General features: G+C 43.2%; 1 protein-coding gene and 1 pseudogene across 3 annotated transcripts in view; one reads left to right on the top strand and one right to left on the bottom strand.

The window, feature by feature from the left end:
- Positions 1-24,139, top strand: part of ARHGAP18 (Rho GTPase activating protein 18) — a 123,181-nt gene that overhangs the window by 13,003 nt on the left and 86,039 nt on the right. The window lies entirely within an intron of this gene.
- On the bottom strand, positions 1,242-15,278 carry LOC118621261 (annotated as a pseudogene).

Here is a 24,139-nt window from a genome sequence, read left to right as displayed (position 1 = left end):
TATATCTCTAGTTTAGGACTGCCACTGTTTTTGTGAGAAGCTGTTGCATCAATTTAAATTATTTATCTACAAGAATGATGGTAATGTTTTGTCAGATGACTTAATTCCCAAGATTTTAGGGCTATTTAGAGAACTACATTTTCACTATTTTTTTGTTCCTATACTATAGGTTGGTAATCTTATCATCTCCTTTTTTTTTTTTTAAATGTCCTCACCTGAGGACGTTTTTGCATTTATCTTCAGGTAGAGTGGGAGGGAGAGAGGGAGGAAAAGAGAGAGAGAGAGAGAAACATCGACTTAAGAAAGACACATTCACTGGCTGCCACCCACACAACTCCAACCTGAGCCAGGGACAAACTGCAACCGAGGTACGTGCCCTTAGTGGGAACCGAACCTGGGTCTCTCTGGTTTGTGGGCCGATGCTCTAACCGCTGAACTGAACTGGCCAGGGCTAGGGCTATCATCTTCATTTTACAAGCAAAGAAACTGCAATTGACTCTTCCCTCTCCCCTCCCCCCCACCATGGTGACTGGCATCAGATGCATTTTAATGAAAGCTCTCAAACGATTTTATTCCCATCCATGATTGCAGGCATTTACCAGACCATGACATCTGGGCTCACCTTTAAAAATAACTTCTGTAAAGCGGTGATAGTCACAGCACAAAATAGTTCAAGGAGGCGCAAGAGCAACTTTTAATAATTAAAATGTAAATGTGAAAAAAGGATGGAATAAAGGTTCCTACTTATTTCTACTTAAGATGTCATGTGATAATATTGTACAATGTCCTGTGGGTCACTGTAGGCGTGTGTATATGACTATATAACATATACATGTACAATGCAACCCCCCCCCCCCCCAAACATGCATACACGGATTAGGGCAATTTTAATATGCCACTCGGTACAGTTGTTGGAGTTATGTTTGGACCTGCTTTCTTCACAAAACAGTGAAGAGACTAAGAAATGAAAAGGCTGGTTTGGTGTGACTGAGATTCCTTTGTTTAACTGTACACTCTGATTAATACTTTTCTTCCCTCTAGTCCTGTGAAGCGCTGACTCACTGTGGTTTTCATGAGGAAACACGATGATAGATCGCACACTCATTGTCATACGTGGGGAGTACTTGGAACACTGTCCATATCGCCTCCTCCCGGGAGGCCCGGAGTGACTGCGGTGTCTTCGCTCAGTGTTTCTTTCATAGCAGCAGTCTTGCTCAACGGTTAGAGCATCGGCCCTCAGACTAAAGAGCCCCAGGTTCGAGTCTGGCCTTCGTGTGATATGACTCCATTCCTTCTAACTCACCCCTGGGTCCATCAGAACCAGGGCCCGCTGGAAAATTAGGCCTGTTTGGTGCTGCATTCATTAAAGTATACATTTTGCCTCCAGAGTTGGTTGACTCTGCTGGCCTAGGTATGATGGGTGTTCCTGGTGGCCCTCCACCTCCCGGAGAAGCTACGTAATTCCCAGGAGATGCTGAGGAATATGGTATTGAATTGGCATTTGTTGGGTTTGGCCAAGATCTACCACCACCTGGACCCATGTTCATTGCAGGCATTCGAGGGTCACCTAAAACATTCACTGGGGTCTCATTGTACCTCTATGGTTCTGTGTCTAAGGGCACCGTTTCTCTGGAGGAGTCATTCTCTGCACTGGCCCATCCATATTTGGATGTCCTTGTTGTCACTTGGGTCCATTCCACTGGGAAGTAATGGTGACTGCCTGGGACACCTACCACTGCCTGGTACTCTCAGTGGTGGCCTTGGACCCCCAGGGTGCTGAGGGGACATAAAAGGCTGAAAGGACCCTGGTGGTACAGGACCCAGCATGCCACCTTCTGGGGGCTTGTTTCCTAGCACTGGTCTGGGGAGCTGCTGCAGCACCATAATTATGGAAGGCTCTGAGTCACTTGAATGTTCACATTTCCCATCTTTTTGGAGCTGCACAGAAGAGATTCCACAATTCACACCACCAAGAATGTAAGAATCCTGGTGGTTCCCCCACCGTGATGTTTTGTCCCCATATTGTCTCTGATGACAATGTTTGGGCCAATTTCTGAGCTCCTACAGGGAACAGACGTTCATATACCTAGAGTGCTAACTTCTCCCAGGCCTGGCTGTCGGACCAGCACTGCTGTCACTCTGGCTTTGGCCGTGCCCGCTCCAGCCGAGGGCAGCCCCCCCGCTGACTCCTGGTCACCAGTTTGAGCTGAACAGGCCCACTTAATACACGGATATTCTTCCAGTAACTATACTGGACACTTTTTTGGAGATTTGTGACAGTTTGGAAAACTCACAGATAGACCTTATGATTTTCTTTTCTCAGGCTTACTTTATTGTAAGAACATAGTGTATAATACATGTAACATACAAACTATGTGTGAACCAACTATAAATGTTATTGGTAAGGCTTCAGTTCAACAATAGGCTATTAGTAGTTAAGTTTGGAGGGAGTGAAAAGTTATGAGAATTTTTTACTGGAGTGGGTTGGTGCCCCTCATCTCCCCCTTTGTTCAAGGGTCAACTGTATTCCTTTTTGAGCTTAGTTTGAAGCCTGAAGCTTGAAAACACAGTCCAGGCCAGGTTTTCATAAAATGAAAGGCCCATTCTAAGAGCTTTTTATACATCTCAGTAGAGACTTAAGAGTTTGTTAATCTGCTTAAAGCAAAATTTCTTTAAAAAATAAGCCAAATTGTTAGCTCTTTGTTTTCCAAATTGAGTGGAACACTGTTACTAGGTATTCTATTAAAAAAGGGTTTTGTGGTTTAATATTTTGGTGTAAACAAAGTTTCCTGCAGGACTTCTTGTAGCATATAATATGCTAGTATGTATTATGAATTCCTAAGAAATCTTGTAGAAGAATTATATATTCCTAGGAGCTTTTTTTTTAAAGAACATTGATTACCAGTGTTCCAGAGAACACAATTTGTGAAATCCCAAAATACTCCTTTCTCCTTATATGTGGAAACATTGTACTGTTTGGAGCCAGTAATGTATTTTTGTAGTTGTTAATGTTAAATTGCCCTTCTGCTGGCCAACATCCATTCACCAACACAGGCATCCCTGAGATCTCCCTTTGGTGAACACGTGTCCGCAGTAAGAATGTTTTTTACTTTTTAATACTCAAGCTTCACAGCACGTGTCTTTTAATACAACAACTTTTAGCTTATGTTTTTTGGAGGGAACATTTATATGTATGCCTGCTAACCCAGTATGACATTTTAAACACAAAAGTGGGGAAATATCTCGAGTTACATCCTTAGTATGATGTGGACATCTTGAAAACATACTTCGTGTCAGCACAGAGGACACCTGCCATGTCACCACCCAGAAACAACGCAAATCTTACTAGTTGTTGATCTTTGGTGAGCAGCATTTTAAGCATTTTGCATTCAATGTAGTAGTTTGTTGACTATACGTTGGAGTTTTGCTGTGTGTTATGTTTTAGAAAACTGGTTAGGGGTTTTGAGTAGACATGTGATGTATTACTTTTACCATTTAAAAGACAACCTCAGTGGGTTTTTTGTTGTTGTTTTTTTTGATGATTTTATTTTCAGAACATTGGTTTTAGGGTAAAGGACTACTACCACTGAGTTCGAAAGGCTATGTTAACTCATTCAATCCTCATAACAACCCAAGCGAGTGGGTGGTTATTATCCCCTTTACTCTGTGATTATTATCCCGTTTATTCCAGAAGAAATGCAGGCACGGAGGGTAAAGCCGCATGGCTGGGATTTGGACCCGGGCAGTCTGCTGTCAGTCTTCAACACGATGTAATTCACAGAAGTGATATGTTTCCAACTTCTGTAAACTGACTGTTGTTTCTAGAAGTAGATAAAGAGCAAGTTAAACTGCAGTGGAGTGTTCCATTGTCTGATACTTTGTGTTCATTTTTATAATAATACAAACTCTGCTCTCTGGCATTGAGAGAAGGTTATTCCAACCTGGATTCTAAGCCCTCCACTGGTAGTAAAATAGGCACTTTGGAAGATCACCTTAACTATACTTTCAGGCCCCAAGATACCAGTTACGGCAACACAGTAATAAACTGTTTTACTAAATCCTGCCACTTAGTAAATAATTTTGTGTGGCCCTGAGGAGTCTCCTGGCATTTTGCGGTCAGCTATTCATGTAACTGGGTCAAATTAGATCATAGAAGAAAAGAAAAACAAATATTTATTGAGTACCGTCTGTGTTCAAATGTTTGAAATAGAATTTGCTTAATCCTCAGAAGGTAGGAATGATTAGCCTTGTCCTGAAGACGAGCAAGCTCATGTGCAGGGAGTTACTGGCCTCAAATCGCACAGCTTGTGTAGGGATCCGTTTTGGGGTGAACCCTGGTCGCTCGCCTCCTCCCGAGAGGCCCGGAGTGAGTGCGGTGTCTTCGCTCAGTGTTTCTGCATCCAGAGCCGGCGTCTGAATGGCAGTGGGGCCCCAGGGCAGGGAGACGGGTCTGCTGCAGAAGGCCCTGACCTGGTTCTTTCAGAGCAGCAGTCTGGCTCAGCGGTCAGAGCGTCGGCCTGTGGACCAGAGAGTCCCAGGTTCGATTCTGGCCAAGGGCACGTACCTCGGTTGCAGTTCGTCCCCAGCCCCAGTTGGGGTTGTGCAGGAGACAGCCATTAAAAAAGAAAAACAAAAAATAAAGCAGCAGTCTGGGCTGTGGCGGGGCCACAGAGGTGATGGGGAAGGAAAGGTAGCTGGAGGCAGAATGGAGGAGAAAGCCCTGGGCTGGGCCTCTCTTCTCTGCCAGTGGGCATCTGGAAACTGGAAACTCTTCAAATCTGGTGAAACTCTCCGAGAACCAGCATGACACAGTACAAGATGTGCCTTTAAAACACCGGCGCTACAGCCGCCGTCGTTGCCCTTCAACGTGACCTTTTTCTACAAAAGCTGAATCGTCAGATTTAGCCTCAGAAACGGGTAGTCAGACAGCCATGAGGCTACGCTGTCCGAGGTCTTTCCTCACCATCTAGACGGTCCCAGCACCCTGTCTGTTGCATGCGCACGTCCCACTGAAATCCAAAGGAGCAATTCTGTTCTGCTGCGAACGCGTGGAAATGTCTCGCTAGCTAACAAACAACTCCTTTCCACTTAATACAGTCATTCAAATGCTTCAGGGGCCACAAAGACATTCAAGTCTCGGCCTGCCACATACCCCAAAGGATCAAAATAAAATGGCCCATTTGCCGTTTCAAAAAACGCTTTTCATTAAATGACAGAAAATATTGAAGAAGGTGGTGAGTGAGGGCTGGCTGGAGAGCGGGTACTGGTGACTGTCTTTTAGCCTTGGACATTCTGCACAGCAGACAGGTTGTCTGAGTTTATGCCTGTGAACCAAGTGATCAGCTCACCACAGCCCTTCTGGAGCTTCCTCGCTTAGGCAGGGTCATGTGGAACTTGACAGAAGGCCAACGTTTGGGGCATTGCCTTATTCTTGGTCCTAAACCTAGATCTGTTTTATAAATTGTAGATTCCCAGGCCAAGGTGTCCCTGCATGACATGTGCTGCTGCCACAAATGGCTAATCTTAGCACAGATAGAATTCTGGGTGCTCTCCCAGCGCTCCTGCCCCCCAGGTGGAGTTCTTCGGGTGAGGTCTGCAAGCTTTACTAGTCATCTCCCAAGACTGTGCCTCTTTAAGCCCCTTGACATTACATCCTTATAGATCCTGGACGTTACTATCCATTTTATCTGCACCTGGAAAATGGTTTGCATGGAACAATCTTCCAAAACTGCTAAGTCTGCAGGCCCATGCAGGGAACACGGGGAGGGGGAAGGAAATATGAACTCAGTGCTGCCGGGGAACCCGGACACGATGGGCCAGTCTTGAGAAAGGGGCCCTTTCGGGTTGCTTAACTCCCTGGACAACCTGCGTCTTTGGGGAGAAAAAAGGAAGGAGACATACATGCATTTTGTAAAAAGTAAAACCCTTCATCGTGTAAAGACAAACTCTGCATATAAACCCAGGCTGCCCTTTCCCCCTTGTCTCGGGCCTGTGGATGGAAGGGGGGCCCCTGGGCGTCAGGGTCCAGAACAGAACATGGGCAGAGGACTGGAAAGGAGCGCAGTTACAAAGTCAGGGGCAGTTGCTTCTGTGACTTGAGCGAGGAATGGCTGTGTCAGCGCCGAGGCTCCCCTGGTGGCTGCAAGAGGAGGCTGTATCCGAGACACCGGTGGCAATGGAGGTGGCCTGCAGGAGCCTCCGAAGACCCGAGAGGCCACGGTGGGCTGAGCAGGAAGGAGTGCGAACGTCAGGCCAGTGGGCGTAGCAGTTACCAGAGCTCTTGGCTGCAGGGAGGCAGCGTGTAGCCACTTGGTAGCCTTGTGGAAACCTGAAAGCAGACTGTGGAGTGGGAGAGACTTCTGTAGTTACCTGGACGGGCCATCTGCTAGAGACCTTTGTTTGTGGCCATTGTAGGGTAGTTCACATCCCCTCCAATAGGCTTCCTGGGTAGGTGGCCAAGGAAACACCTGTTCAGGCGTACTTTTATTTTTTAATTGATAGTACTGAAATTAAAAATATTATAATATTTTTTTTTTGGAGAAATTTTTGGCCAGTAAGTTTTAAAGCTTGGAGAGAGCTAGTCTTCAAAATTTCACCTGAAACTTTAATAATCCAAGCATCCTGAAGAAGTGATTGAGAGAATACATTTCATTAGAGATTTGTTTGGTCCCTCACGAATCTTCTAAGTTATGACATGTTGTTAAGTTCATGAAATCAAAGTACAAAACGTTTTCCTTCTTTTTGAGAGGAATATTAAATGCTACAAATCTGTGCAACGCTGCATTGTTGATGTGCTTGAATATTTTCTTCTCTATGCATTAACATTTTCAAAATAAATATGTACACTATTCAATATTTTATTTGCCTTACATCTTGCATAAAAAGTAAATAAAGACAATGTCATTTGTTTGAACATGAACCTTATCTGTAGTGTCTAAAATTGTACCTGTGAGCAATGTAAATGATCACCTTTCTTTACTTTCTGGACTGTCACCATGTGTTATTACATTTGGGACATGAATCATTTTACATTTGGAGAATTTCTAAGATATATGTAATGACAGATGACTTGAGACTAGTAAAAATCTACTACCACTTTTGCTTAAGACATACCAGATATTGAAGAGTTTTTTCATTTTAAGTGTATAGCATTTAAGTTTTTTCATCTAAGTGTAGATATAGGAATATATCTCATAAGCATATATTTAATTCTGGGTTTTATTCTTATTTCCACTTTAAGCACTATATGTATATGAAGACAGTATTAATACTTTATGAATAACCTCATTTCTACTTATAATTCCCTTAGAAATAATTTCACATATGTCCATATGAGTTTACACGGGCAGGAAATTTGTGTTGATTTTTGAGATGAACAAAATGTTATACATAGACTCTTTAGCGAAAGCTAAACATTAGATCCGTAATTTGAACTTATGTAATTATTTTAAAAACAGACATTAATTAACCGCCTTTAAAATTAAATGATAAGTTGACTTAAATGATCATACCTCTTTGTAGTTTCGGAATTCAGAACCGAAGTCTGGGACGCCCGGAGGGAGGGAGGGATACAAAGAATCGTTTTCCCAGGGATGTTGCCTCAGTGAGAAGTAAATGGAGAAATGCATGATTTTTCCGAGGAATGAAAAAGAGGAACAGGAAGATGTCTATATGTATGTATTTTGCCTTCACACTTGGGATGATTTCTGAAACTATGCCAAAAGGACAACTTAATGCCAAAATAAAGTGTAAATAGATTATCGTCATGTATCTTTCATTGACATCCTCTGGTGAAATTTTCACATGTGAAAGCATTATCTGTCTATTTCTCCTTGGGGGGAGGGGGACACTCCCACCTAAGAGTCATCTCACCTTGCTAGGTTTTTCCTGGCTATTGTTATTTTTTGTTAATCCTCACCCGAGGATATTTCTCTATTTATGTTAGATGGAGTGGAGGGAAGGGAGCAAGAGGGAGAGAAAGACACATCCACGTGAGACACATCGGCTGGTTGCCTCCCGCACGACCCGGACCAGGACCGGTACTAAACCGCAACCGAGGTATTTGCCCTTGACTGGAATAGAACCCGTGACTTCTTGATGCTCGGGCAGGTGCTCTAACTGCTGAGCCAAACCGGCCAGGGCCTGCTGCTGTTTTTTATGTTAGAGATTGACAAGTTGGTTCTCCTGCTGCTGCCAAGGCCTCAGAATCCTCTAGGGAATGGTCATTAGTGGTAGTAACTATTTATTCCCCTGGAAATGTAAGATTAACTCCCTTGTTCGTTAAATCCCAAAGAAGAGTAACAGCGCATACATTTTTGGACGATAACAAATTACTTAGGCCCAGCCGGTGTGGCTCAGTGGTTGAGCGTTGACCCCTGCACCAAAAGGTCACCGGTTTAATACCCGGTCAGGGCACATACCCAGGTTGTGGGCCCGATCCCCAGGGGGGCATGCAGGAGGCGGCCAGTCAATGTTCTTGCTCATCAATGTTTCTATCTCTTTCTTCTTCTTCCTTCTCTCTAAAATCAAAAAGAAATTTTTTTTTTCTTAGAATCTGCCTGTTCTTGGCCTTGTGACATTGAGATTCTCGAGGAAATATAGGTGTTTATATTAGACAATAGTTAGATGCTGGACATTAGAATCAGTCCTTGGAAGCTCCAAAAGATGGAATTATTGTCACTGGTAGGAGCTATACTTGTTTCATTACCTAGTATGGCTGTCCATAATAATACCTGTTTTTAAAAAATCTGCTTGGTCCCTCCTTGGGGTTTGTTGAGCAGGTACTTTGTGCTCTGTCCTGGGCCAGGTACACTGTGCTAGTCAGGGATTGACTCCTGCAAGGAGTGTCTCATTTCTATGGAGGATGAGCCGTGTCACACATTCGATACAGGACAGGAAGTTATAACCACTGTAAGGGTGTGAAAGATAATCAACAACCTGTTATAGAACGTATGCAGAGGAAGGGCATCTGATGTTTAACTGAAAAATTAAAAAAAGTTTCATTTTGTTGGAGTGATTTGGGTAGGATTTGGCTTTGGGGTAGGGAAGTAAATGCATTGAGGAGAGGGAGGTTCAGATGGGGTTTAGTTCTATGAGGATTGTGATTGGCTAGAGGACGGGATGCTTGGGAGAGGAAGAAGGGAAGACTGGAAGGGGAGGTTGAGGGCAATTTGTGGTCCTCTTGACTGAAACACTGGGACTTCTCTCAGTCAGTGCCTGCCTGTGACCGGCCCCTTTTCAGAATACCTAACTCCTCCATCATGGACCCCTGGAACCAACTGAATGATGTAATGTAACAGGTTTAATGTCATGGCATTGTGGTGGAAAGAGGGAGCTCTGGATGGTAAAACAGCATGGTTTTCTATCTTGGACTCAGCACTTACTAATTATATGCCTTGGGCAAGTTGCCAAGCCTCCCTGTGCCTCAGTGGTGGTATGAAGATGAAAAGACGTAAACAGTAAACTGTAAAGCACACAGGCCCATTGCAACCGACGACAGAATGCTTGATCCCCAGTGAACTCTGACGCCCCCTGAAATGGTCTCTCCCATCTGTCGTTTCATGAGTGTAGCTCACAACACATCTGTGGAACAATCCGGAGATAGACGAAGTGTGAGAAGATAGGGAGGTGGTTGTCACAGGTAAAGATATAGGGGAGAAGAAAGGATGGTTTTTTGTACAAAATGTAAGTAGCCGCCTGAAAGTTCCTTTCCTTAGGAAGTCTGTCCCTGGAACCAAGATGCTCATGGGTTTCCCGCCCATGCTCCAGGAAGAGACTGAAAGAGGTGTCCTCAGGCTGCTCTGGTGGGCTTCGGGCCTGCGCCGAGCTGTCCTGATGGGTCCTGGTTGGTGCCAGAGGAGAGGACAGAGGTTTTGGTTTCTCAGCCTCAGAAAGGCAGAAAGCCCTTCCTTAACTCGATGGGCCAGAGATTTCAGCCCCAATCTGTGTCAGCAGGCCCTTTGCATTTCCATAGTTAAGGTTTGTAGTCTATTTTTGCAGTGACTGGGCAGGTTGGAAACTGGTAGTTGACAATTTCTCTGAGGCCCTCGAACGAGGCTTGCAAGTCCCGAGGGTGTGGTAGATAGAAAAGCCGTGGATCCCTACCAGGTAAGCGTGGTGCTTGCCCAGCATTGACAGCCAAGGGACACCAGAAAGGGATAAAGCTGTGTGCTTGTGAAGAGCGGGTGTGAGGAGGTAGTTCAGTGAGAGTTGACAACGGTACTCCCCTGATTTCTGCACGAGCTGTGAATCTGGAGAAAGCCAGGGTCTATAAATACTTCGGTGGTTGCAATTCTGAGGATTCTGGAAGCTCAGCCCATACTTTGCTAGAATTTCGAAGTGGTTGGCTTTCCTAGTATCCCAGGGAAGAGGCTGACCTTGGAAGAAGTGCCTTGACTGAAGAGCCAAGGGGATTCTGGGTAAGCACTGGCATTGTGTTGGGGCAAGGGCCGTCTGGGCTAGAAGCTACTCCCATTGGTCAGATTTGGGGGTGGAGTGGGTTGGCTTTCCAGAGCTCCCTGATAATCATGTGTAGAATGCTCAGGGGCCTCTGGTGAATGGGTGGGAAAGACAAGTTCACTGGGAGGAAATTCTCAGAATTGGGTTCTGAAAGGCTGTGTTGCCTTCTTGTTTTTTTAATCCTGACCCGAGGACATTTTTTCAATATTTTGTTCAGGTAGAGTGGGAGGGATGGAGGGAGGGATGGAGGGAGGGAGGGAGGGAGGGAGAAAGAGAGAGAGAGAGAGCGAGAGAGAGAGAGAAACATCAACGTGAAAGGGACACATTGAGTGGCTGCCACCCACATGACCCAACCAGGGCCGGGGACAAACTGCAACTGAGGTACATGCCCTTAGTGGGAACCGAACCCGGGTCTCTCTGGACCACAGGCTGACGTCTAACCACTGAGCAAACTGGCCAGGGCTGTGTTGCCTTTTGCAATACATATATTTATTTCATTTTACTTTAGTATAGAATTTTGTTTTACAGTGAGTCAACTTGTTTTTGAGTTTGAAAGTTGTTGCCAACATACTGGATTGTTGAGTAAAAAAGTTTTTTTCGTTTCCTAGGAGAGGCCTCGAGTAAGGAAGAGCATGATACATTGGGGACAAAACCATCTAGGCCTCTCACTCTTGGGATGCTGTTATTTTTGAGGAACTCTAGTATCAGCTGTGTTCATCTTTGTATGTAGGTCAGAGATGGGCAGGATAAGAGGAAGTGGGAAGGGAAAAAAAGCAACTTTGTATTTTTTTGAATATGGCAAAACTGTATCAAATGATCAATTTTACTAACAGTTTACAGTTGCTTTTAAACATAATTTTTGAGAAGGCTGGGTTTTTTCAACATCTCACTTTATGATGAAAGTTTTATAACAATAGCTAACCTTTACACAGTGCCCTGTATTTGCCTAGTACTGCTCTGTGTGCTTTAGAATACCCTATAAATGAACATTAATTCCTATATTCTTCAAAATACTATGGGGATATTTATCATCTCTGTTTTGCAATAGAGAAAACAGAGGCACAGAGGTGAAGAAACTTGCTCAGGATGACACACTAAGAAATTGGTAGAACTGAGTTCAAAACCCTGGCAGTCTGTTCTGGAGTCTGTTTTCTTTTTTTCCTAATTTTTTTTTCTTTATTGGTTGTAGAGAAAGAAGAAGAGAGAGGGAGAAAGAGATAGAAACATCAATGAGAGAGACCATTGGCTGCCTCCTGTATGCCCCGTGCTGGGGATCGGGCCCACAACCTGGGTAGGTACCCTGACCGGGAATCTAACCAGCTACCTCTTGGTCGCTGCTCAACCACTGAGCCACACAGGCCGGCCAGGGGTCCGTTTTCTTAATGACTTTACTATGTCTACTGTCCACAGACTGAGCTTGAGGTGGGGATAACGACCATTGTCTGTTTTCATGACCTTGCTTACTGGATCGGCCCTATTCACTGTGAAAGTACCTGTTCCACTTCTTTATGCCCAGAAACACCCTACTTAATACTAGAAAATGTTAGTGCTGATTTCATCTATAATTATAACATTGCTTTTTGCAGATCTCGGTGCAGAGTACCTTGTGATATTGGTCCTTGACAGTGTCAGGCTTTAGGTTAAATAACTTATTTATTGGGCTGAAATTTCTTGGCTTTTATGATTAACTTGCATTGACATATGACCAGTCGGTGTACTTCTGATACATGTTTCACATGTGAAAGTCACCAGCTGGCGACCATGATGATCCACTTGAATGTCTGTGGGTATATTGGTGGAGGTCTGGAGTGCCCTCAGTGTGCTCAAAATTCCAGAGTGCTTAAAGTAGGTGGACATGTTTTGTATGTGTCTGTGTGTGTCCATGAAACTCATAGACACACGACATTCTGACATATGCAGTCATGAAATTTCAAAAACTCTACCAACAAAATAGCATTCTCATTACAGAAAACTTGAAGAAAAAAAAAAAAACCAAAACAATGCAAAGAGTAAAATAAAGGTCACATCTAGCACTGCTGTAGAGCGAGCCACTATTGAGTTTTACTTTCCCTCAGTATATTTTTTCCTTCGCACACATTCCTAGACTTTCTACCTTAAAGCAACAGTTTGTGTTGCTAATTGTTGTTATTTTTCCAGTTATATTTTAACCAAGGTGTAGAATGCAGAATGCCTCACACATGCGTTTTGTGCTGGAGAAGCCACAGAAATGTAACTATTTGTGATGTTTCCTAGCTATCTCATGCATCATTTCCTCTCTTACTTCCTCCCTGGCCCAGGCAGGCCTGCTGCAGCCTGCCCAGTCAACACTCGTGACATCTGAGTCATCGCTGACATCTCGCTCCGCAGGCCTGCTCAAGGAGCCCGTTACTGAGCTTTACTGTTTTGTTTTTTTTTCTCCCCAAAATTTCTCAGATCTGTACTTTATTTTTCAACCGCTTGCAACCGTGCTCTGCACCTCAGCTGCCTCCTGCTATCAACGTGTTTCTTGGCCCCTGGCTGCTGCTTTTTCGGCCACTCTTAAAAAAGTAATTTTCTCACAAGTGTTTTTCTCAGCATTCCTTTCTTAGCAAAACTCCCCCGTGGTAACACCTCTGCGTCACTTTCCAGTTACCGCTACATCATTTGAAGGTTTTTGATGGTGTCCCTTTTCATGCACTCCACACAAGACAAAGACACTCCTCGGTTCTTTTACTGCATTGTCAAAGATAAAATGGGCTGGCCCTAGTTAAAAAGTGTGAAATAGGAAAAATTGTTGCCATCTCTATTCTCCATTACATTTTTGACCCATCAGGGTTTTTCTCTCCTCTTATCTGTTGCTTAGTATTCTTCTCACTCTATAATTCATAGTTTCAATCGAATGTGAAAGGACCTGATATTGGAGGTTTATACTTGAATGTTTCAATCGAATGTGAAAGGACCTGATATTGGAGGTTTATACTTGAATGAGTGTGATCATATATTCTTTTATTAATTGAGTGTCCTTAATTAAATGAAAGTCGTGTAATTAGACATAGTTTTCCTTTTTAGAAAATGCCGTTCTGGGCCCTGGCTGGGTAGCTCAGTTGGTTAGAGCGTCATCGCAATACACCAAAGTTGCGGATTCAATCTCTGGTCAGGGCACATACAAGAATCAACCAGTGAATGCATAAATAGTGGAACAACAAAGCTCTGTCTCTGTCTCTGTCTCTCTCTCTCTTCCTCTCTAAAAAAAATCAGTACATAAAGTAAAATTTAAAAAACCCTTCTTTGGCAAATAAAACGTTTCCAGCTCTATTTTGATTCCCTCCAAATTAAAAGAAATTATTTTTCTGGAGTATATAAGTCTGAGAACAACCACTTTAAATCATAGCCACTTTAAAAAACCAAAGGGGAACAGAAAAAGAAATAGAATAGCTAATAGAAGAGAGTAATATTGTTAAACTATGTCCTTTGATAAAAATGCATTAAGTGTGCAATTAAAACAATTCTTTTTTGTATAGTCCTTTGTTTCTTCTCAGCTACATGTGTACATTTATTGTAGTTATCTTAGAATATAAACCACAAAAGCATTGAACATGTTGTTTTCTTTATCCCTGAATCCCACCATCTCTATAATGCCAGGCATGCTGTGTACAGTCAGTAAGTAAGTGCTTACTGATGATATGACAATGTTGTAGGACATAAAAATTTTTCTTTGTGTCTTCAGTGTTTTGTTTTGTTTTTAATCCCACTAGAACAAAATAACTTGATTGTCTGACACCAGTGTCAGAAATGTATGTTTTAACAGCTGCCCACCGATGGGTGTACCTGGTTGTCCACGAGGAGGTTTCATTTGCAGCTGTGTTGGTGGCCGATGTGCTTTCAGTCCTCTTGTGCGCTGCTTGGCTCTCAAGCCCCCTCTTCTGCTTTGGGAGCTGGGCCAGAAAGGGAAGCTAGCCTGAGGTCGCGTGGAATAAGGCAGGCCTGCTTCCGGGGACATATCGGTATTCCGGCTGGGGAAAGAGAAATCGCATGGGTTGTTTTATGTTCCCAGACTGGAGTAATTTCTTCTGTGACTCTCGTATGCCTTCATACTTACAGGCTCCAGTCTTGTCTTTTCCTTGATTCAGCCAAAGCTGGGGAGGTGGGGGAAGGGATGGGAGGACTTTCGTCCAGAAGATATGATGGGGATTGATGCAACGCCTGCTTTTATACACTGGATCTCCAAAACCCCTTCCTTTTATTTATTTAGTTAGTTTTTAATCCTCACCTGAGGATATTTTTCTTCCATTTATCTTCAGATAGTGAGGGGAGGAGGGAGAGAGAGAGAGAAACATTGATGCGAGAGAGACACATCGATTGGTTGCCGCCTGCAGAACTCAACCTGGGCCGGGGACCGAACCACAATCAAGGCTCATGCTGATGCTCCCACTGCTGAGCCAAACTGCCCAAGGCTGACCCTTGCTTTAGACAGTCTATGATTCTGTAATTACAGTGTGTTCTGTTGGCACAGTTGTTGCATCATAAATCTAATAAGTTAAAATGAGTTCTGTAAGAGAATCTAGGCTTATATATTCCAGTGTAGTGGAAAGATACTGCATGGTGAGACGGTGGAGAGGAAACAGTAGGGATATTATGTAGCCGTCTGGAACATCTGCTACCTGAAGGCAAGCCAATAAATGAGGAAGAGAAGAGAACTGGTAACCTGTGCACTTACTCACCGTGTTCTTGGAAAACCAACAGGTGGCCTTCGGTGTTTCGGGTGTTTGCACTGTCCCACCGAGCCTGTCCTTCATCAGATGACTCAGCTGATATCCTGTGGATTTTAGTTTGTCATTCATTTTGCATTTTCTTTCATGTTGCTGTATTATGTTTTTAAATCCTCACCTGAGGGTATATGTTGTTATTGATTCTCAGAGAGGAAGGGAGAGAGAGAAACATCAACGTGAGAGAGAAACATCAATCAGTTGCTTCCCATAGGCACCCTGAGGTATGTGCCCTGACTGGTAATTCAACCTGCGACCTTTTGGTGTATGGGACGATGCTCCAACCAACTGAGCCACCCAGCCAGGGCTGCTGTGTCTTAAGGTGATGCAACCATGAAATGAATTGTTTTATTTATTCTGTTTACAAAGCAAAAAAATGTTAATAGCTCAAATGCAATGGAGATATATTTGTAATGGCATCATCATTATTTGATGCAGTATTTTTATTCTTGCTTGGGGGAGTAGGGATTAATTTATATACTAGTGCAGATCTGAGTGGGATGAAAGTAGATGGCATTTGTATGGAAACAATTATTGATTCATGTTAAATTTTCTACATCAGGATGTTTTCATTTACAGAGGACACCCTTATGTATTAACAATATTAAGAAATACTTCTGAATAAGAATTTTAGCAAAGGATTGATAGCTGAATGGATTCTAGAACAGCCGTAATTCTCCATATCCAGGTGACTAGCGACTGGGCAGGTTAGGAGTGTGAGGTCTACATTATGGTTGTACCCAAGGTTTGGTCAGGAAAGCTTGGCCCGGCCACCGCTGCTGTGGCTGCTGGTGTACAGAAGGCATAGTAATGGCTCCTCCGCACGTTGACTGGAAATCTTGACATTTCCCTGTCCTCTTCTTGTCCATACCACGTGGGCTTTAGACTTCTTAGCACCTCTAGCCAGGACTGACTTGTGTAATTATGGAGAAGTGACTATAGCCAGAATGTCCCCGGGGTGAATGCCATGTCACTTTTCCGGTTCTGGAGACTGAACAGGTTCTGGCTGCAGAGTTCTACCTGACCAGGCTCAGCCTTGCCCTGCTTCACCTCTGGGCATTGGAGACCCCTCAGAACTGGCCCCGGGCTGGGCTACTTTGCAGACCTCTGTTGTGCTCTCTCTCTGTACTTGTGGAGGGAAGAGCCAAACCAGCAAAGGAAGTGGAAGTCAGAGGAGCTCTCGCAAGGGAATTAGAGGTTATGACTGAGGAGGCAGAGGAGACAAAATAAGTTATATTGCTCTCTGTTTGTGTGGTGCTTTCCATCTCATTAAATTACATTCTCACCACAAATACCAAATCTTAGAGGAGTACAGAACCATGTGCTTTGGGGCCTGCTCAGAAGCCCATAAACTCTTCAGATGTGTTTGCTGCAGAACTGCCTGTGCTTGGGTTCAGTGAGGGTGGCTTTTCCCTTCTGGTCCTTTTCCATCCACTTCGGGGCTTCTAGGTACGTGTGGTAATCTGGGAATGGCTCCCAAAGGTTTACGGTCCTAGCCCCTGGGATTTGTGAATGTTGCCTTCTTTGGGAAAAAGGTCTTTGGAGATGCAATTAACTGAAGGAGCATGAAATGGGAGATGATCTTGGACGATCTAGTTGGGTGCCATATGACATGACATCATCCGCGTGAAGGACAGAGGGAGACTTCATACCCACACAGAAGGCGCGTGAAACAAGGCGGACATGGGACTCTTGCAGCCACCAGCAAAATAATGCTGGTGCCCCACAGATGGTGGACGAGGCAAGGAGGGATCGCCAAGGCCCCGGAGGGAGTACGGCTCCCTGACACCTAGGTTCTGATTTTGAACCTCCAGCCCCCAGGACTAGGAGAGAATAAATTGCGGTTAAGCCACCAAGCTTATAGTCATTTGCAGCCATGTGAAACTGATAAAAAAAGGAAAGAAATAAAAATGAAGTGGAAAGCAACTTTGTCATGAGGACTCCATCATCAAATTTGATTTTTAGAAAGAATCGCCTTTTGTTTACATGAGCATAATGTACACTTTTGATGCAAGCCTGGTCTAGTTTATTGTAATTCTGATCATCAGATTAACTTTGCAAAAGCAATGCTCTGTGTCATGCATGTTTGTGTTCCCAGCATGACTATGCATTGGAGATCCTGTTTGGCTTGTTTATAATCGTACCCACATTATTTGGCACATAGTAGGTTCTTAGTAAATATTTTCCAAATGAGGACAACCTTAAGTATGAATACCTCTCTAGTCAGGGCTCCGGTCTCCTTCGATAGCTCTATTTCTCACTATTCTTTTTTATGTTCTTGCCAGGGGGGAAACAAATCAAGTTGTGAGATATAAATAATGAATAATAAGTATAGTTTCTCTTATGAATAATAACTGTCCAGATGACAGATGGCTCTAGACTAGACTGATAGTATAATATTAATGGGAAAGTTCTGTTACATCTTCAGGAGAAAGAAGCAAATTAGGACAAATAAAATATTTTATATTTTTATTTTAAAATGTAGTTTAAAGTGTGTTTTTAGGATCAGTATAGATAAAGCCCAAAAGGCCTGCAGTGTTCTACAGAGGCCATCACTATTTAGAATAATGTCAGTGAGCCACTGACAAAGACAGGATGATTTTGGACTAAACCTCTTATGAGCATTTTTAAAGAAAAAGCATGGAAACAAATAGTCCATAGTAGAGTTATTTTAATAAGTTGAAATTAAGCTGCATGGTGAATTCTGAAACGCGTCCCATCATCTGAAAGTAGTTTTCTGCTTGTGAATTGCAGAATTTTGTATTCAGGACCATATCCTGTCTTAGACGATCAGGCGAACAAGATGATTGATTTTGTTTCCCCAACTTTAATCATGAAAAATTTTAGCACTTAGAAATGTTTTAAAATGGATAATGAGTACACATAAATCTTACATCTGGACTCAAAGTTTTAATTTTAAAAGGCTTAAAATTTCAAAGCTCAGGCCACACTCCAGACTAATTAAATCTAAATCCACATCCCCAGTGGGTCAGAGGTGTCAGTATCTTTTGAAGGTGCTCCCGTGATTCTAATGTATAGGCGAGTTTGAAAAAGCACTGCACTAGGTACTGTTATCACAGCAAAGGTAATTATGGTCTAATACACAATCTATATTAAAGTTTCCACACTGTTTCCCCAGATGCCCTTTAGAGCTATTTTAGTTTCTAAACTACAATGTATTTGGTTGCTGTGCCTCTGCAAGGGCAGGGATTTTTGTCTGTTCTGTTCACTGCCTAGAAGACAGACTGGGCAGAATAGATGATCAATAAATATTTGTTGTTTGCATGAACTTAATCAGTGGCTCCTGTGTGTTTGCTGGACATCTGTTGAGTATTGTATACGTCTGAGTGAAGTCTTTTCATACACAGTCTTTCTTGAGCACAACTGTGTCAGCCTGGTTTCAGAAAAAGATTAATGGAGAAATGCAACTTTTTTATTAATGATTCCTTTAGGTTCAAATATGTGTGCAGCGTTGTAAGGTGGAATTTAATTTGGTATTTCATGCAGACATTGCTCAGAGTCCCAAAAGGGCTTACCCCTACGGGTCCCTGGGGTTCAGTGGGGCACATGTCGAAAAAACTCTGGCTTGAAGGCAGCCCCTCCCCTAGGGTCAGCCAGTATATTGTATATGGAGTGTATCACCTTTCTGTTTTTCTTGCAACAACACGCTTAATTCCACATTGTGGAAATGTAAAGCATAATGGGTCAAGACAACGTGAATGGCACTCCATGTACACGTTTTACTTTTTACTTTTCAGTTATTGCTATCTCCCATTTCCTTTCACGCTCGCACACTAACATGACTCATCGATCTGGTGGCCGGTCCGTGTGGGAAGCGTACATTGTAGTTGTGGGTGGAAGGTGCAAAGCCTGGGAGCAGGGGTTTTAGTGAGGACGAGGAGAACGTGATGGTAGGAAGAAGCGACTTGTGAATGTCACGGGTAAAAGATGAGGAGATAGGGAACGTGTACCCAAAGGAAGGGCCAGGGAGCCTTGCAGTGCCCCTTAGGGGTGACAGGATTCTGAGAGCCCTTTCAACCACTGCTCCGTTGTCTGGCACTGAAGATTCTCCAACACCAACATTCGGTTTTAGGACAGCTGCAAAACTGGTCAGTTAGCACACATAAATCCAATCTAAGCAAGAGGTAGAATCTAAATACTTTGAAACCCTGCCTTATTTCTTTTAGAGGCAGAGTTTTAAGTCATCTAGCATGCTTAGTGAAAGTAAGAATCACCAAACTAGCTGCTCATAATCATAAGCAAATGTGATTGTTATGCACAACAAAAAAGGGTGGTAAAGAATATATCAGTCAACAAAGGTCACATTTTATTTAAACTTGACCTTTGGCACTAGGACCCTGATAATCTCTCCTAATTTAGTTTTAGATTTGGCCTTGTGATTTGCTTATGTAGGTTTGGCAATATGAAAATTCAGTGGTGTTACTGTCCCTGCATATTCTGTTTTCCTTTTTAAGATTTTAAAAGTACAGCCCGGCCAGTATGGCTCAGTGGTTGAGCATCGACCCATGCACCAAGAGGTCGCCGGTTTGATTCCGGTCAGGACACATGCCCAAGTGTGGGCCAAGTCCCCAGTTGGGGGCATGCGGGAAGTGGGCCAATCGATGTTTCTATCTCTCCCTCCCTCTCCCTTTCTTTTTCTCTAAAACCAATAAAGGGGAAAAAATTTAAAAAAAAAATTTTAATGTACAAGCAATTCTTCATCTGTTTTCAGATAAATGATTCTTTGTCTGTTTTCAGATAAATCACCGATTCTTCGATAATTTTCAAGGATAATAATTTTACCTTGTTGTCATCGATTTTTGTGTTTAAGGGACTTACAGTTTCATTTGGTCTCTTTCTTTTACACACAGAGTCGGAGGTCGGGAGAGGTAAGATAGCTGCTCAAGGTCACCCCCAGCTGGTGCTGGAACCAAGAACAGAATCTAGAATCACTGATGAATGTTTCGTGGCTGCTCAGGGTCACTCCTATGCAGCTGGGGTTGGAAGCACAGAACCTGGGTTCCTGAGGAAGTGAAGTGAAGGGCCTGCTGCATGCATCTGATTTTCCAGGCGTTTTAAAGAATACTGTCGCAGCAATCTCATGTTAAAGGTCTGCAAAGCTGCAGTATTTGTACTGTGTTTCATGGATGGCTAGCGTGCTCTCATTCCATCTTTATAAAAGACGGAATTTTTTTAGCATGATTTCTCACCTTGGAGATGCCAAGGGTGTGAGTGCATGGCATGCACACCCCTTTGTAGAGACTTTAGTGGTTGATTTGGGGTGGTTTGGTGGTTGCATATACTTGTGAATATTCAACAACTAAATACCTTGAGCGCTATTTAATGGATTACCCAGTGATGTAGGTGCTAGTGGTGGTATTTGACCGATTATTGCCCCCTCTGCAGCTCATGGGGGTCATTTAATCTTTATAGGTAGTCAGAAAGCAGAAGTAAGAAGACATTGACTACTTTAGCCACTGATTTGTTCCTTTCACTGACCAACTGTGTCAAAAGCGAGCAGGCCTCGCCTTCTGTCCTCTCCCCCTTCCTGCTGTTCAGCAGCCTCTTCTCACTGTTCAGCAGCCTCTTCTGGAGACAGCCAGGGAAGAGTCAGGATCTGACACTTGTTACACTAAACCAAGTGTCTGACCCAATGACAATAGCCAAGTTTCTCCTTCCTCCCTCCCTCCCTCCCTCCCTCCCTCCCTCCCTCCCTCCCTCCCTTCCTTCCTTCCTTCCTTCCTTCCTTCCTTCCTTCCTTCCTTCCTTCCTTCCTTTTCCTCCTCCTCCTTCTCCACCTTCTCCTCCTCTCCCTCCCCCTCCCCTCCCCCCTCCTTCTTGTGGTGAATCTGTTTCATATTTTCAGCAGAAAAAGAAAAAGAAAGCTGTCGTTTAGAATGATCCCAGGCCAGCCCTTACATGGTGTACACGTGCTCCAATTGTGGACAAGCACTGAGTAGGATGAGGAGCAGGGTGGTGTGAGATGACTATTGGTTGGACGCGGAATGTGAACTGGCCTGGATTGAGAGCTATTTGATTGGCAGCACAGGTAATCATAGGGACATAGGGAGGGGAACGGATTACAAGTATTGTCAGAAGAAGGGGCGGGGAAAACAAGTCTCTGTTTCTTGTTTCTTCTGAAATACTTTCTCACAGTCTCTGAGGGCTGGAACCAAGGCTGTGTTCTTGGTTATACATCCATTTCTACCAAGTAGGGCGAAAAAGCCGGCAGCTGCCTCACAAGAAATGCCAGTCTTTTCCGATGTCATGGTGAACAAACATACACGGACTTTGCAGATTAAAGCACCAGGTTGTGGAATGTTAAAGCTGCTCCAACATCCACTCGCAGTAGATGTGGAAAACGAGTTCTAGGGTTATGTAGCTGGTTAGTGTCAGCCTGAACTAAACTTATATTGCCACTCAGCCTCTTAATTAGATGGAGAAGGTGGAGAGGTTAGCGACTGGAATGAGCTGCAGGTGCATCCCCTGGCATCCAGGGAGCACTCTCCTACTTACAATGTAACCTTGGCAAGTTGTTTACCTGTGCAGATGTTTAAAGAGCACCTGGCTGGTGGAGAGAGCTCAGTGAGTACAAGCTACCGGTATCATTGTTATTCTGTTCCCTCTTGGCTATTTTGCTCTGTTATTGGCAATTTTGTCAAAAATTTTAAAATAAAAAGTAGAAGTGACACCTTATAAAAATAAAACTTGTGCATTATTTATCGATTCAACTGGCCACACGTAGTATGTGATAATGAGCTGGTGTGGTAAACAGAAGGGATTGGTAGTTTTGCTCGTAGGCAATGCCTTTACAGAGGAGCCAAATATATATTCTTCATTTAGGCGAGTTACAGAAAAATGTTTATATATTTGTAATTGCTGAGAACCATAGACTTTTGAAACTTCAGCATGATGTTTAAGATACCAGGGTCACATTCTATACTCCCTGGATTTATAAGGAAGGAAGTAAACCAGAGAGATAAGTGATATGTTCAAGATTAGTGATGGAGCCAGGCAGGCAGCCCAGGACCTCTCCTGTAAGCCATGGACATGTATGACAGACCTTCCTGTGTGTCACCTGCCTAGCTAACATCTTACATTGATTTGCTTCAGTATTGGATGGTTGCAATAATGAAAACTTCACAGACACTTTTCATGTAGGTAAAAACAGTTCATTGAAATTTTTAGACAGTTTATAAGATACCTCAGTAAGGTGTATTTCTTTAATGAGGAAGGTGAGATAAAAAGTTTAAGGCAGTTGGGAAGAAGCTAAAAACCAATCAGTGACTAACACCTATTTCAAAGACAGATGTGTGTGTGTGTGTCAATTACTCTGTGGGTCTAGAGATTAAGAAATAGAATCTGAGCCAGATTTCTTTTTCCACATTTTGATTGTGTTTAAAATAGAGCATAAAATAGCTTGAAAGGATAGAAGTTCTTCAAAGGGTTGAAACCTCAGATGTTTGAAGGCTTGTGAAGTGTATTCATTGTAACGCATGTACCTGGAGGTCTGAAATGCGATTTTTAGTGTGTTTTTCTCTTTGGATACCATTCAAAAGAGTCAACTTATGGTACATTAATTTAAAAGAAGCAAATAGTAAAAATAAGTTCATGAGAAGAATGGCAATAATCTTAGCTGGTCATTCAAGATGTTTACACCTAAATGGTTGGAGGGCTGAGAAACTGCAGAGACAGAGATCATGAGTTTTAAAAGTATGTTAATCATTGCTGACTAACTAACAATAGTTAATACAAGCAAGGCACACTTTTGGAAATTTAGAAAATGATTTTAGATTACATATTGTGACTTTCCTTACTCCACCCTTCCTATTTAGACACAAAATAAAGAGGAAAAACATGGAAGATAAACCTGGTTCGAATCTGAAATGATGTAAAATTGAAAAAGCTTCACTTGGGACACTCATCTGCCTACTCCACTGAAGAATTTTGGCATGGTTATATTGTCCTGGAAAGCAAGCTAGAGACAGTTTGTTTTTTTAAAAAAATATGTGTTTTTTTTTTTTTCTTTATTGATTTTAGAGAGAGAGGAAGGGAGAGAGAGAGCTAGAAGCATCGATGAGAGAGAACATCGACTGGCCGCCTCCTGCACGCCCCGCACTGGGGATCGGGCCCACAACCTGGGCATGTGCTCTGACTGGGAATCAAACCAGCAACCTCTTGGTGCTCAACCTCTTGGGTCGACACTCAACCACTGAGCCACACTGGCCAGGTTAAAAATATGTTTTTATTGATTTTTTTCTTTTCAGAGAGAGTGGAAGGGAGAGAGAGATTGAAACACTGATGTAAGAAACATCGATTGGCTGCCTCCTGCATGCCGCACACTGGGGATTGACCGAAGCTGCCCTCCTTTATGAGAAGGCAGGGTTTCTTTGGAAAAGGTAATAATGCTGAGAAACATAGAAGATAGCAGGAAAAGAAGACCGAATGTGAGATGAATTGGCTCCATAAAAAAGCCATAGTCTACATGAGCAGACTCATGAGTCTACAGCTGAGCAGGGCCTTTGAGGACAGGACATTGTGACATCACTTGCTCACAGGGTCACTAGGAGTCGGAGCTGATTGAATGTCATGGCACATAAGACACACATTTGCATTAAATTTCTATGTAGTATGAAAATACATAGCAATAAACTATTTCCATTTTTAAGTGCTGAATAAATGACAGTGTGAAGCAGAGTAGAATTATCTTTCTAAAATTTATCCAAAAGCATATTTTTAGCGAAAAAGAAAAAAAATTCTGCCTTGGTCATCGTGGCTAAGTTGGTTGGAGCATTATCCCATACACCAAAAGGTGGCAGGTTCAATTCCCAGTCAGGGCACATACCCAGGTTTGGGGTTTGACCCCTGGTCAGGACATGTAAGGGAGGCAGCCGATCAGTGTTTCTCTCACATTGGTGTCCCCCCTACCCCTTCCT

This window comes from Molossus molossus, unplaced genomic scaffold (assembly GCF_014108415.1).
Source record: "Molossus molossus isolate mMolMol1 unplaced genomic scaffold, mMolMol1.p scaffold_m16_p_8, whole genome shotgun sequence".
NCBI classification, from domain to species: domain Eukaryota; kingdom Metazoa; phylum Chordata; class Mammalia; order Chiroptera; family Molossidae; genus Molossus; species Molossus molossus.
This window is presented reverse-complemented; position numbering and strand designations above follow the sequence as displayed.